Source organism: Schistocerca cancellata, chromosome 2, assembly GCF_023864275.1.
Source record: "Schistocerca cancellata isolate TAMUIC-IGC-003103 chromosome 2, iqSchCanc2.1, whole genome shotgun sequence".
Taxonomy (NCBI): Eukaryota; Metazoa; Arthropoda; class Insecta; order Orthoptera; family Acrididae; genus Schistocerca; species Schistocerca cancellata.
Genome location: NC_064627.1, coordinates 439,261,255 through 439,275,467, shown reverse-complemented (window position 1 = coordinate 439,275,467; position 14,213 = coordinate 439,261,255).

The window sequence follows — 14,213 nt, the reverse complement described above, 5'->3', positions numbered from 1 at the left end:
ACACAATAAGCTAACATTTTAGCGTAGACAGTTAACTATTGCAGTACCAAGGGGAGGGGGGGGTACCTGATACTCACCTTTTGAAAAGATTGTAATCTAGTCAATTACTCTATTTACTCTATACTTTAAAATTATGAAACACTATTTATTATTTTAAATAAATTCTCCTACCGGATTCCATTGCTTTTTATTAATGTTCCAGTCAAAGTCAATAAAAAAAGAATTAAAGCCTAGGAATAGATGTTACTTGCCCAATGAATGTCGTATTCAGTACTTACAGATTCAGGATCTCAACAGTTAACGAAATTTGCATTTTTAATTTTTCTTTCGGTGTGCATAAAGTTGATCAATATGTGTTTAAAAATATATTGTTGGTATAAGTGAAAAGTCAACAATAATAACGCATTTTAATATTTTTCGAATTTTTTAGTGTGAACACATATCCCCCCCCCCCCCCTTGGTAATGCGCTTTACGGAAAATGCTTTCGTATTGCTAGGGTTAATCTCTCTCTGTCTCTGTCTCTGTCTCTCTCTCTCTCTCTCTCTCTCTCTCTCTCTCTCTTTGTATCTATCTATTTGTCTCTCTTCCACTTTTTCATATAAACCGAAATGTTGACATCAAGTACGCAGTGAATTAGTAAAAAGCAACAAGTAGAACGCATTTTAGATGGGGACTTTCTAGAAACATATCCAAATTACCTTCACTTTTCATTCTGAATTCAGTATGTTCTCACGGAAAAGACATTACGCCTGAAATTTTTGAGTTAATGTAGAGCAAATTATTCACTTCGTCTCGAGAGTAGCTTACGTGCAGTAATGGCACTATGATAGTTTCACAAGAATTGATTTTTCTCTGGAGTTGTACCCTAAAAATAGAAGTTTATATATACCGTAGTACTTAGGTCAGCTATGAGATTGTTTAGATCACCCCATGTCTACACAATCAGGGACCAAGTTTTGTAGAAGAACTGTAAAGAATTACTTCAACATATTCCATTAATTTGGTGATTGCGCGCTACACTAACTAGGGATATTTACTTTGCCTGACATCATTTTTTTCTCTGCTAAAGATATTGAATTTATATCGCCATACGTCTTTGCATCACTCAATTGTCTATAGATCTTTACTTTCTCATCGGCAGCTTTCCAAAAGACTTGAGCGCTTTCTGGAGATCCATAGAGAGAACTATGTCTTTGATACGTATACATCTATTTATGGCCCTTCCTGAACACTGCATTGCTGCACGGCATTCTGGTACTACCTACAATTCTCTCTGCCCGGATTTCATTTCACAGTCGAGGTGTCGTGTAACACACTGCCTGACAAAAGAAGTGAAGCACCCATAAGGTGAGTGGGAAACGAAATGAAAGTTCTGGGGTTGCGAGGGTACGTGATGTTATTCACAAAGAACTTCGCGGTAGATGCCCACTTCTCATTATTAAGTTGCACCCCCTCTGTCGTGGATTCAAGCACTTATAATGTTGGAAAGTGGGTCATAAAGCCGTTCTGTCCTCTCCTGATCCATGCTTGCCAACAACTATTGTAACTGCTCCTTGTTATCCTGATGCTGCCACTGGCATGGAGTTGACTTCCTAGCTGGTCAAATAGATGTTCTGTTGGGGACAGATCCATTTATCTTGCTGGCCGCGGGAGTACCTCATAATCAAACAAACAGTTCATAGAAACAGGTGCCACGAGTATTCTCCTGTAAGGAAGTGACACTGAGCTACTGCAGCATGAAAAGTAGCAACATGGCCCAAGGGGTCCAGAATCAGGACGTATCTTTTATCACACTCTGAACACATTCAGTGTAATATCAGTGGGGGTGGGGATAGAGTGTTTTATGCTACCGAAAGAAAAATAAAAAATCCAAATTTCGAGTCTCTCGAAATCCTTGGAAGAATACGACTTGTCACGTACTCACTGATAATGGTTAATAAGGATAGTGCAGATTGCGATTCATCGATGACAATAGTGCGACGACATTCATTAGCTCTCAATACTTCCGGATCACGGCACTGCTACACATTTGGGTTGCAGTGATAACGGTAGCCCATGCATGGGACTGTGAATCTCTAGTCCAGCTGTTCCTAATCTTCGAATAATACTGCGAGTTGACACCGAATGTTTTCAGTTGTCAGGCGCATATGTGAAAGGATTACGACGTTTGTGGTACTCAATGCACCGATACTCCCTCGTGGTGGTCAGACATGGTCGACAGGAAACTAGGAAACTCGTATGCTTGCCGACACGTTCTCATGCAGTCGAACATTGGACCATTGTCAAATCCGACTGCCACACAAATAAGGCTATTGAAAGGTTGGACCAGCCGGCTTAATTAGAGCCCACAACGAGGCCGCTTTCAGAATCTGTCAAGATCTTATTTATAGTGCTGTCTCACACCAATACTCAGCATACACTCTTCCTTCACAGTGATCACACAACATCTGACTGTTCGTATCACTTATATACCATACCAGTTCCATCAAGATGAACAACAATAACGCCGTGTGGATGACCTTCCACCTGCCACAGATACTTACATCTCTAGTCATTTACCTACCGGCGAATGGTGTGGATGTGTACGAAATTATTCTGGCATCCGATCATGTCCTCTGGGTTCATCGCTGTTTTTGCTAGTCAGTTTAATTCTGAAAGGTGTGATACGACATTGTGACGGTGTCTATATTCGTACTCTTTTCCTAGTGGTGTCTATCACAAAACTTTTGTGTCTGTTTGGTTCTTACGATAAATACTTTATCGAAGTTAAGACAGTAAAATGTTTGCCGCTTTGGCGCAGGGTATTCGTGATGGTGTAGTAAAACAGTTTTTGCAAACATAGAGGGTATAAGTAATAACAGGAAGAAATATAAAATGAAAAGGTTCTTAATGCAGAGAGGCTAGCGTAAATGCTTCCCCATAGCTTTCAATGCATATGTGAAGAAGGTATGCATTCTTTCGTAATTATAATGTAATGTAGAGCAAGATATTTCAGTCTCTACGTCTCCGCTTCTACAGGCGTACACAATCATTCATCAAGATAGTTCAATCTGTGCTCCAGATACTGCAGTAGCCAGCTGGGTACATGAGAGATCAATCTTTGTGGAGCCTGATTACATGTCGGCTCAATCTCGCTGCGTTTCTTTGACAGGAAGAGCAAAGTTGAGAGATTACCGTCAATAAAGATTTTGTGAACAGGCTCTGGAGAGCGGAGCTGCTCCACGTGCGAAGGCCTCACCCTTGACACGAGCTTCTCGGTGAACGTCCAGGAGTGGCTCCAAACATATTGCTCTTTATCCTTGTGGACCACGTGAAGTGCCATAAAGTGAGTGAGTCAGTGTATAGATTGAATTAATATAGAACCTCTAGTGGAATAATGTTGTTCCTTCCAGGAGTGTGTTGTGCTATCTTTATGTTTGTGCTTCCTGCGTGACTGCTAATACAATTGAATAAAAAAGATAATATAACACCACCTGAGTATTCAGTTCCTAGTTCACACGACGATTTGTATACTTAAGCACACGTAGCATTTAACAACTGAGTTTTGACTGCACGCCCACTTGCATAAGCTTGAGTTGCCTATACAGTACGACTACAATCTTATAACTTGCATATTGACGCAGTTACTGTTCCTACTCTTTAACATTGACTAAATACATTAATATTATAACAAGGAAGCTTTAGATGGCTGTAGACTGCTTACATTACGCAAACACACTCACGTTCTATCTCTGAAAGATTACACACGTACATAATGCTTTAAACGCCTTTGCAGTATGGTGCCATTCATGAAATGGATAAATATAATCAAAGCAAGGGGTATACATCAAGGGGTATACATCGATCAGCACACGTACATAATGCTTTAAACGCCTTTGCTGTATGGTGCCATTCATGAAATGGATAAATATAATCAAAGCAAGGTGTATACATCGATCAGCACCAGTAGACCTCTACTTTGGCAAGAACGGGGGAAAATGATTAGTTTGTCCTTATGCAATTACTCGTAATGTGTAGGTAGCATTTAATATTGTTACTCTCTGCATTGCACAACAAATGTGACACTAATAGAGCATATTGCTGTGAATTTCAACCATACTGGAACATTCAAGACGGACTACAATAGAACTGCACATTTGGAAAGATTAGACAAAAGTAATTCGTAATGTTTGTACTCCAACCATGTTGGCACATTCAAGAAGAACTACAATAAAATATCACGTTTGGAAGGTTTATACAGAAGTAATTCGTAATTTTTGAGAACTAAATCAACATGAAGAAAATACAATTTCATAAAAACATTATTCAATAGTTCCTTTTTAATAGGATACATATGGACAGACATAGACAAAGACGTAGAAAAACCGTACAATGTTAGCACGTGAGAAATTAGATTGTGTCCTTAAAATGTAGCTTAAAAGCTTCCTATTTATTTCAAAAGCCGTATTTAAGAAATCTACCCTCACAATGCAGAAGACATTCATCAGATGTGATCAATCATATGCGCGACCTACTTAACTCATACTATGAAATTAGAATATTATAAAGGTAAGTTGCATCTCACGAAACACCAAACTAAGCTGTGAGTAATTACATACCTGAAAACATTCGTATTTCTCAGCCAACGCAAAAAAATCGAAAACTTAGCATTATAATACTATCCTACATTCAAAGACTTGGCTTCGCTGGAATTTTTGTAGCAAGTCCTTTTTCTATCACATTATTTATTCGAAAGAACCACGTGACTGTAAGGGATCCAAAGATGAAGAGAACACTGCCACCTGCCTCCGTGGTGGCTCAAAGATAATCGTACCATAGCCAGGGAATAAGAGACTCGCTTATTCCTTTGGCGTCATATACGGAATTCAGCGTGTGTGGTTAACGTCTATAGAGTTTTGAAGTGAGGCACGCTGATGCATTAGTCACGTTCAAACCTAATGTGACTCAACGAATCATAACACACTGTATACATGAAGAAACCTTAGGTGACATGCGGCCCTGATTCAAATATTTAGTTAAGCTTGCAGGCCGCCTCGTTTCTTGACGTGACAGCAGCGCTCATAACGCATGAAGTCGAAACTACAGCGCCCTTGACATGAAGTTTAAGAATTAACGCACCGATATATATATATGAGTGGCAACCATTTCCGGATTCCCCACGCCCACAAACTTTGCCTCAAGATACGCGTTTCTTAGAGTACATTCATTTTATGCCCATCCCATCTTCAGATAGTTGCATTTGTTTTCGCGTCGTGAACATTGTTTCTCTATTTACGATGATTTATTGTTGATCTCCTAAAAATGTCATTTGCAAAATTCTAAACGCCGTTAGTAAAGAAACACTGTTCACGACGCGTAAATAAATGAAAACATCTGTAGATGGGGTGCCAGGCATCTTGAAATGTTATCGCGAAAAAATAAACTCCTATAAAAGCAACTGTTTGCGGCCAATTCATTATAAATTACCAATAGTTTGGACATTTACATTTTTCTAATACATCCCGGAAGCAGTATGACGAGAGCGCCTTACTTACTGTCCCATAAATTTCTTCCACGGGCCTGACTGAAACCAATAGCAAGCCGGATCCGGCAAGGACCGCCGACTCCCTGTCCGAGGTCTACAGACAAGGTGATAGAGATGAAGATGATCACCAAGGTAGCAGTACACGTAATTCTTTTCGAATCTGTTGTAGGTTACTGATCAAACTAAATCGAAGATCCAGTAAAGTATCTGCAAATGTCCGTTTTATCCGACAGTAATATTAGTAATGATATTAACAATAATACTATCATTCATCCCCCAATAAATTTTGTAATTTTCTAAAGACATGTATAATCTAAGACACAGCATGGAGAGAATATCAAATATGAATGTCTTAATGGTGTGAAAAAGAAATACAAAGCACACATCAAAAACTCTTGCATTCTGACTTTACAGCGTGATTCCTTCCCTACTAGCTATAAATAACGTCTGTCACAACATCTCGTTTTGCCCATATTTTAGGCAGGAAGTTTACGTAAAAGAATGACAGTGTGGTAGCACTACAATCTCATGTATGATATCTATAGTCACACAGTTCAGTTCAATCTGACAAGCAACCCGGAAACCCCTTGTGTGCGAGGTCACAAAACGCCAACGATGCTTACGGCATTCGACGCCCCACATATTGTCTACCATGCGAACACAATTTTACTGATGATGGGAACAGATGGTGGGACTGAATTTATTCAGCGGTGAGCTACGAAGTGTAGTCGAACTGCTTAACCGATGAGTAGCTTATAACAGTGCTACAGGTGTTGATGCAAAGCAGAGCAATGGCAACCATAAACAAAGCAAGCATTACACAATATCTACTACAGTCGCCGATGTTAACATTTCGTCAGAAAAGAATCCAAGGAATTTTGCAGAGTGGGAGAGAAGTGGCAGATGAAATATTAGCGTTTCTTCCAGATGAGTTAGTAGAATGTGTGTGTCGTATACGCTCGACTGTGCGGACTATGTACATGGGGAGTACGATGTCGATACGTGCTTAACAAGTGAAAGTGACACCATGACAGGTGGCTAGCCATGCTGCTTTCTCATCATCCTTGTCGGACGGGGAGTCACAAATTCCGTCTCCAGTGAAACGCAGTAAAGCATAAAAGTTGTCCAAGGAGCGTGTGCTAAAAATAATTTCGTGCATGGGAGATCATCCACAGTTATGAACGGGTTTAGAAGTCCGCAGAAACTTGACCGTATAGTGCGTAAGAAAAACCACGGATATTCAAGGGAGGACAAGGCACACACGTTACAAAAACTGGTGCTTGAGGTTTTCAAGGATCCTCGATAACGTTTGCAGGATGTGCGTGACAGTGACCAACTTCGTTATCTGCATCAAATTGCGTGCGGCATAGATCAAAGTGATTTGAAGGTAATCAGTGGATGGTTGCCTAACTTCAAACAATGCTACAGAATTGGAAGACGGAAGATAACGAAATTTCAAACAAAGCGTCAACTTGACGATGCACAACAAACTGCGGAATCAGCCTAAAAAATCTTATATACGATAAACAAACTTATCAAATTGTTCAGTAAGGAATTTGTTTTCAACTACGACCAACCGGGATTTGCAGAGGAATTGCATATGAAAGGAATCCTGAAAATTAAAAATACGAAGAGACTTGTATCAAGATCTTCTAACACCAACACCTTAACGCATTCGTATACAAGTATGCCAACTGTTAATCTGGATGGTAAATTGGCTGGAAAGCAATTGATTGTGCTTCTAGAAGTTGGAGATGTTTTGTCCTCTACAATTCCCTCTCATGTGCGTGATCTTGCAAGGGCTGTAGGAAATATTTACGTCATAGCAAGCAACAGTGGGAGCAACAGTGGGGAAATGGCGTAAGAGAACTACAAACACGGTATGAGCACTGCTTTTTGCCATTAGCTGGTCAAAATAACTTGCTTTAACTGGATTCCTGGTCAACGTATAAAAATAATACTGATTTAGAGCAAACTATCCCTCCTGAAAAGTGTGTGACATTGTGATTCATACCGTCTGGAACCACTGGACAAATTCATTCTGTGAATGCTTGCTTCTCCTTGCCTATAAAACATGTTATTGCACTATCTGCAAGTACGCCTTGAAGGATAGCCAGTTTCACAATAAGCTCCATGACAAAGTGTTTCTCATTCGGTTGCATGCCATCACATTCCATCAGTTCTCATCACTCCGTTACATCAATAGAATTCGATATACATTCTTTAAGAGTGGATTCCTAGCTGAACGTATTACACAGTTTGTAGCTTTCAAGGAATTTGCCTTAGATCTTGGTGGAACGAACTTTTGTGATGACTGTGACGAGCCACTTTTCCTTTGGTGCTCATGGTGCAAGTTACTGGTTTGTTCCGAACATTCCTTGAATATCGAGATTTTTTTTCTATGAACTGTAATACATACATTGCATAGAAGGTTAATCTACGCATCTCGGACGCTCATTTTCTGTCGTCCTTCTAATGCAGATGGAGAGCTAATTAGCAACTAATATATTTCCTGTCATAATTTTTAAACTTTCAAATGAGCCTTACTGAAGATTGAACTTGCGACCTCCCATTCAAGGGGTTCCATGTTAGTTCGAACTCTCACGAAATGGTGCAAAACAAGTGATTTAAGTTATGTGCCTATATGATGCTTATGGTTGAATCGTCTTATTTAGGACATACGTGAATTGATTAGTAGAGCATAAGGAGCGCAGGGGAAGGCCAGAAAAGGATAAGGGTAGTGCATGGTATTGAACAGAATGCTTAAAACCAAAATACATCTGTAAAAGAGGACTACTAAAAACGACTGTACTCTCGTTCTGTGATAGTATTAAATAATTTCAAGAAATTTTACAAGACACTCAGTAATTGCTGTGTGACGATAAAGAAAATATATACTATACCGTGGAGACTAAAATAAATAGATAATAACAAATACACCTAGTTCCGCAATCGAGTCATCCACCCTCGAGATCTATAACTCACAAGAGAAACTTCCCACCGCTACCACCGCTGCCCGTTCAGATTTAGTTGTAAAATAGCCCAGTCGATAGCTCGTCAAAAACTGAACACAGATCAAGCATGAAAGCAGGAAAAAGGTGTACAGAACCGTAGAAAAAAGATGCAAAATAGAAACGGAGGATGGTCCAAATTCTAGATATATGTCATCGAGCTTATTGGAAAAATCATGTCATCTTAGCCGTTTTTTTTTTTTTTTTTTTCTTTGGCGTGTTCGGTATTTGGCGTGTCTGCTCTCCTTCTGTAGTCTTGGCAGTTGTCGTAGTATACATTGGTTATAGCATATGAGTTACGTGGTAAGAATATATTTCCGTCGCAAGTAAATGTGATGAATAGCGTAAGCAGGCGAGATGCAGCGTAGACCTCTCACAGAAACGAAAACAACAAAGAAAGTTATGTGAGCTATGTTACAATAAAGGAAATGAAGAGTCATAACTTCCAAACGGGACGGAAAAGTCATAACTTGCGGTACTTCTGCAGAAAAAATAGGAAGTACGTGCGCCTGGAGGTCCCTTCCTTACAGCTTGCTGTCGCACACGGACGTTACACCACGACACAAACACAAAGTTGAAAACAGTGAACATACACGTCAGTCACCGGTGGTTGATATGCGTTCTCTTTTTTGGTGGGATATCTACTGAGATATCTTACCACTCAGCCTGAGAGGGGCGCGATGGGGCATTTCTCTTGTCAGCGCTCTACCGACTGTGTCAACTTGCCTCTACTGTTAAACTGCACTGGATACAGAGACTTACTGTACATTTCATTAACGCGTGCCATCAAGTTTCCACTGCAAATGTGCACTGGTAGTTATTTTTTTACAGACGCTTTTGTAGCCCCACTACTAGTATTTTGTAGCCCTACTACTAGTAGACACTATAAGTATGTCGACAAGGCTTTAGCTGCACTCCTCTATCATTCTACCGATGTACGCATGTGAGACCTGGAAAGTCTCACCAATATCAGTACACGAGCTCAACTTCTTTCGCCAGCGATGTTTGAGACGAATTTTGAAGAGAAGTTATCGCTACACATTACACATGATGAAGTGTTGCGAGGTATCAGTATAGATTAGATAAGATTAATACTTGTTCCATAGATCATGAATACGACACTTCGTAATGATGTGGAACGTGTCAGATTAATAAAAGATGACTGTACAAGATACTACATTACACAAAATATTGCATGACACTAATGTTAAAGTTCTTGTTTTTTTTTCTCCCTCAATTTATATCTAAAAATTCAGCCAATAAGTAGAAGGAGTTGTCATATAGAAATCCTTTTAATTTATTTTTAAATGTTAGTTGGCTAGCTGTCAGGCTTTTGATGCTGTTTGGTAGGTAACCAAAGACTTTTGTGGCAGCATAATTTACCCCCTTCTGTGCCAAAGTCAGATTTAACCCTGCATAGTGAAGATCATCCTTTCTCCTGCTATGCACACTCCTATTACTTTTGAACTGGGTTTACGCAGCCTGCGCAAAATCGTTGCCGAAAAAAAGACTTTAGTTAGTAAGATATGTTCTACGGCTGAAAGGTGCAAGACTCCCCAAACAGCAATGTTCGGGAGTCCAAGGGATGCATACAGAAGTAGAGGAAGGCCTCGTAATACCTTGAAACGAACTTCTAGGAAAGATCCTCAGTACATAGACATAAAGTGGGAAGGAAGCTAAAACCAGGCACCTTATCGAGTTTGCTAAAGGAAACTTGTTACCAGATATGATACCTAGCACTGGAGGGACTAAGTAAGACTATGCAAGGTACGTTCGTTGGCTGATTCGGGGAGGGGACCAAGCAGCGAAGTCATCGGTCGCATCGGATTAGGGAAGAATGTGCAAGGAAGTCGGCCGTACAGTTTCAAAGGAACCATCTTGGTATTTGCCTGAAGCGATTTAGGGAAATGACGGAAAACCTAATTCATAATGACCGGAAGCGGGTTTGCACCGTCGTTCTCCCGAACGCGAGTCCAGTGTGCTAACCACTGCGCCATCTCGCCTGGTGACTATGTAAGTGGTCGAGCTGCGAGAGAATTTTTCTTCATAAAAAGCGTGGTTCATGGTGTGGGTTCCTGTAGTCATGTCCTAGTTCATGAACGACGGGCAACGTATGAGTGGCCAAGTAAGTGGTCCTGACAATCGGGATACCAGTTACTTTGGAATGAGGCTGGGCATCTCGGACATATGCTTAGTCGTGGTCACCTTTGTGCTCATACGGCAAAGACTAAAAAATCCACCGGTTAGTCCCTCAGCCGTTAGGGGTAAAACCCAGTGGGACTCGGGGCAAGTAAGGCTAGCAACCTGCTTCCCTGGTACTTTAAATATGATGCTGGCAACAATCAGAGCAAAATGCCTCGGACCTTTGGAGGCGACGGAGTCCCACCTCTAACGGACAAACCAGGGACTCCTAAGATACGACTTGGCAAACAAATGGTAATGAGATGGAGGGCTATTAATATCAATGGGGGCTATTCTGGGAAGAAGGTAGAGCTGGCAGAGGCTGCAAGTAAGATGCGGCTGGACGTTTTGGCTGTTAGTGGCATTCGGGTAAGGGGTGAGAAAGAAGAGGAAGTGGGAGAATATAGGGTCTACCTATCAGGAGTCAAAGCAGGAATAGCGCCATGGGGTGTAGGGCTTTACATCAGGAAAGAAATGGAACCCAGCGTAGTTGCAATAAGGTATCTAAACGAACGACTGATATGGATAGATTTGACAGTGTCTACCAAGAAAATTAGGATTGTGTCAGTATATTCGCATTGTGAAGGGACAGATCAAGATAAGATGGATAGTTTTTATGAGGCACTCAGTGATGTAATTGTTAGAGTAAAGGACAAGGACAGTGTTCTGCTCATGGGTGATTTTAACGCCAGGATTGGAAATCGAACAGAAGGGTATGAAAAGGTTATGGGTAAATTTGGAGAGGATATGGAGGCCAACAGGAACGGGAAACAACTCTTGGATTTCTGTGCCAGTATGGGCTAAGTAATCACAAACTCCTTTTTTAAACATAAGAACATTCACCGGTATACTTGGGAAGGCAGGGGAACCAGATCTGTCATTGACTATATAATAACAGATCAGGAATTCAGGAAGGCTGTGAGGGACACACGTGTATTCAGGGGATTCTTTGATGACACTGATCATTATTTAATCTGCAGTGAAATTGGGATTGTGAGGCCGAAAGTGCAGGAGGTCAGGTCCATATGTAGGAGGATAAGAGTGGAGAAACTTCAGGATAAGGAAATCAGGCACAAGTACATAACAGCGATCTCAGAAAGGTACCAGTTAGTTGAATGTAGTCAATTACAGTCATTAGAAAAGGAATGGACAAGGTACAGGGACAGAGTACTAGAAGTGGCTAAAGAATGTCTAGGAACAGTAGTGTGTAAAAGTAGGATGAAGCAAACAGCTTGGTGGAATGATACAGTCAAGGCAGCCTGTAAAAGCAAAAAGAAGGCGTATCAAAAATGGCTACATACTAGAACACTGGTAGACAGAGAAAGTTATGTTGAAGAAAGAAACAAAGCCAAACAGATAATTGCAGCGTCCAAGAAGAAATCTTGGGAAGACTTTGGAAAGAAATTGGAGACTATGGGTCAAGCTGCTGGAAAACCATTCTGGAGTGTAATTAGCAGTCTTCGAAAGGGAGGTAAGAAGGAAATGACAAGTATGGACAGGTCAGGAAAACTGCTAGTGAATCCTGTGGATGCCTTGGGCAGATGGAGGGAATATTTTGAAGAGTTGCTCAATGTAGGTGAAAATGCGATCAGTAATGTTTCAGATTTCGAGGTAGAATGGGATAGGAATGATGATGGAAATAGGATCACATTTGAGGAAGTGGAGAAAATGGTCAGTAGATTGCAGTGCAATAAAGCAGCTGGGGTGGATGAAATTAAGTCGGAACTCATCAAATACAGTGGAATGTCAGGTCTTAAATGGCTACACAGGATAACTGAAATGGCCTGGGAGTCGGGACTGGTTCCATCAGACTGAACAAAAGCAGTAATCACACCAATCTTTAAACATGGAAACAGAAAAGATTGTAACAACTAGAGAGGTATCTCTTTAATCAACGTTGTGGGTAAAATCTTCTCAGGTGTTGTTGAAAGGAAAGTGCGAGTATTAGTTGAGGACCAATTGGATGAAAATCAGTGTGGGTTTAGGCCTCTTAGAGGTTGTCAGGACCAGATCTTTAGCTTACGGCAAATAATGGAGAAGTGTTATGAGTGGAACAGGGAATTGTATCTATGCTTTATAGATCTAGAAAAGGCATATGTCCGGTTTCCTAGGAGGAAGTTATTGTCTGTTCTACAATATTATGGAATAGGAGGCAAACTTTTGCAAGCAATTAAAGTTCTTCACATGGATAGTCAGGCAGCAGTTAGAGTTGACAGTAAGTTGAGTTCATGGTTCAGAGTAGTTTCAGGGGTAATACAAGGCTGCAACCTGTCTCCACTGTTGTTCATATTATTTATGGATCATATGTTGAAAAGAATAGACTGGCTGGGTGAGATTAAGATATGTGAACACCAAATAAGCAGTCTTGCATATGCGGATGACTTAGTTGTGATGGCAGATTCGATTGAAAGTTTGCAAAGTAATATTTCAGAGATAGATCAGAAATGTAAGGACTATGGTATGAAGATTAGCATCTTCAAAACGAAAGTAATGTCAGTGGGAAAGAAATATAAACGGATTGAGTGCCAAATAGGAGGAACAAAGTTAGAACAGGTGGACGGTTTCAAGTACTTAGGATGCTTATTCTCACAGGATGGCAACATAGTGAAAGAACTGGAAGCGAGGTGTAGCAAAGCTAATGCAGTGAGCGCTCCGCTACGATCTACTCTCTTCTGCAAGAAGGAAGTCTGTACCAAGACTAAGTTATCTGTGCACCGTTCAATCTATCGACCAACTTTGTTGTATGGGAGCGAAAGCTGGGTGGATTCAGGTTACCTTATCAACAAGGTTGAGGTTACGGATATGAAAGTAGCTAGGATGATTGCAAGTACTAGTAGATGGGAACAATGGCAGGAGGGTGTCCACAATGAGGAAATCAAAGAAAAACTGGGAATGAACTCTATAGATGTAGCGGTCAGGGCAAACAGGCTTAGATGGTGGGGTCATGTTACACGCATGGGAGAAGTAAGGTTACCCAAGAGACTCATGGATTCAGCAGTAGAGGGTAGGAGGAGTCGAGGCAGACCGAGGAGAAGGTACCTGGATTCGGTTAAGAATGATTTTGAAGTAATAGGTTTAACATCAGAAGAGGCACCAATGTTAGCACTGAATAGGGGATCATGGAGGAATTGTATAAGGGGGGCTATGCTCCAGATTGAACGCTGAAAGGCATAATCAGTCTTAAATGATGATGATGATGATGATGATAATGATTGTTTAAAAGCGCTCACGCACACACACTCGTGCAGACCAGACACAGACATGCGCACACACACACACACACACACACACACACACACACACACGCATTCAGACACACACACACACACACAAACGCACACACACATACACACGCGCACAAAATGACAAACATATCAAACTTCGCTCCACAATCACTTATTTTATACCTCATGTTATCTCAGTTTGATTAATAATCACTTATTTTATACATCGTGTTATCTCAGTTTGATTAATTAATTGTGTGATTTCAAATTTT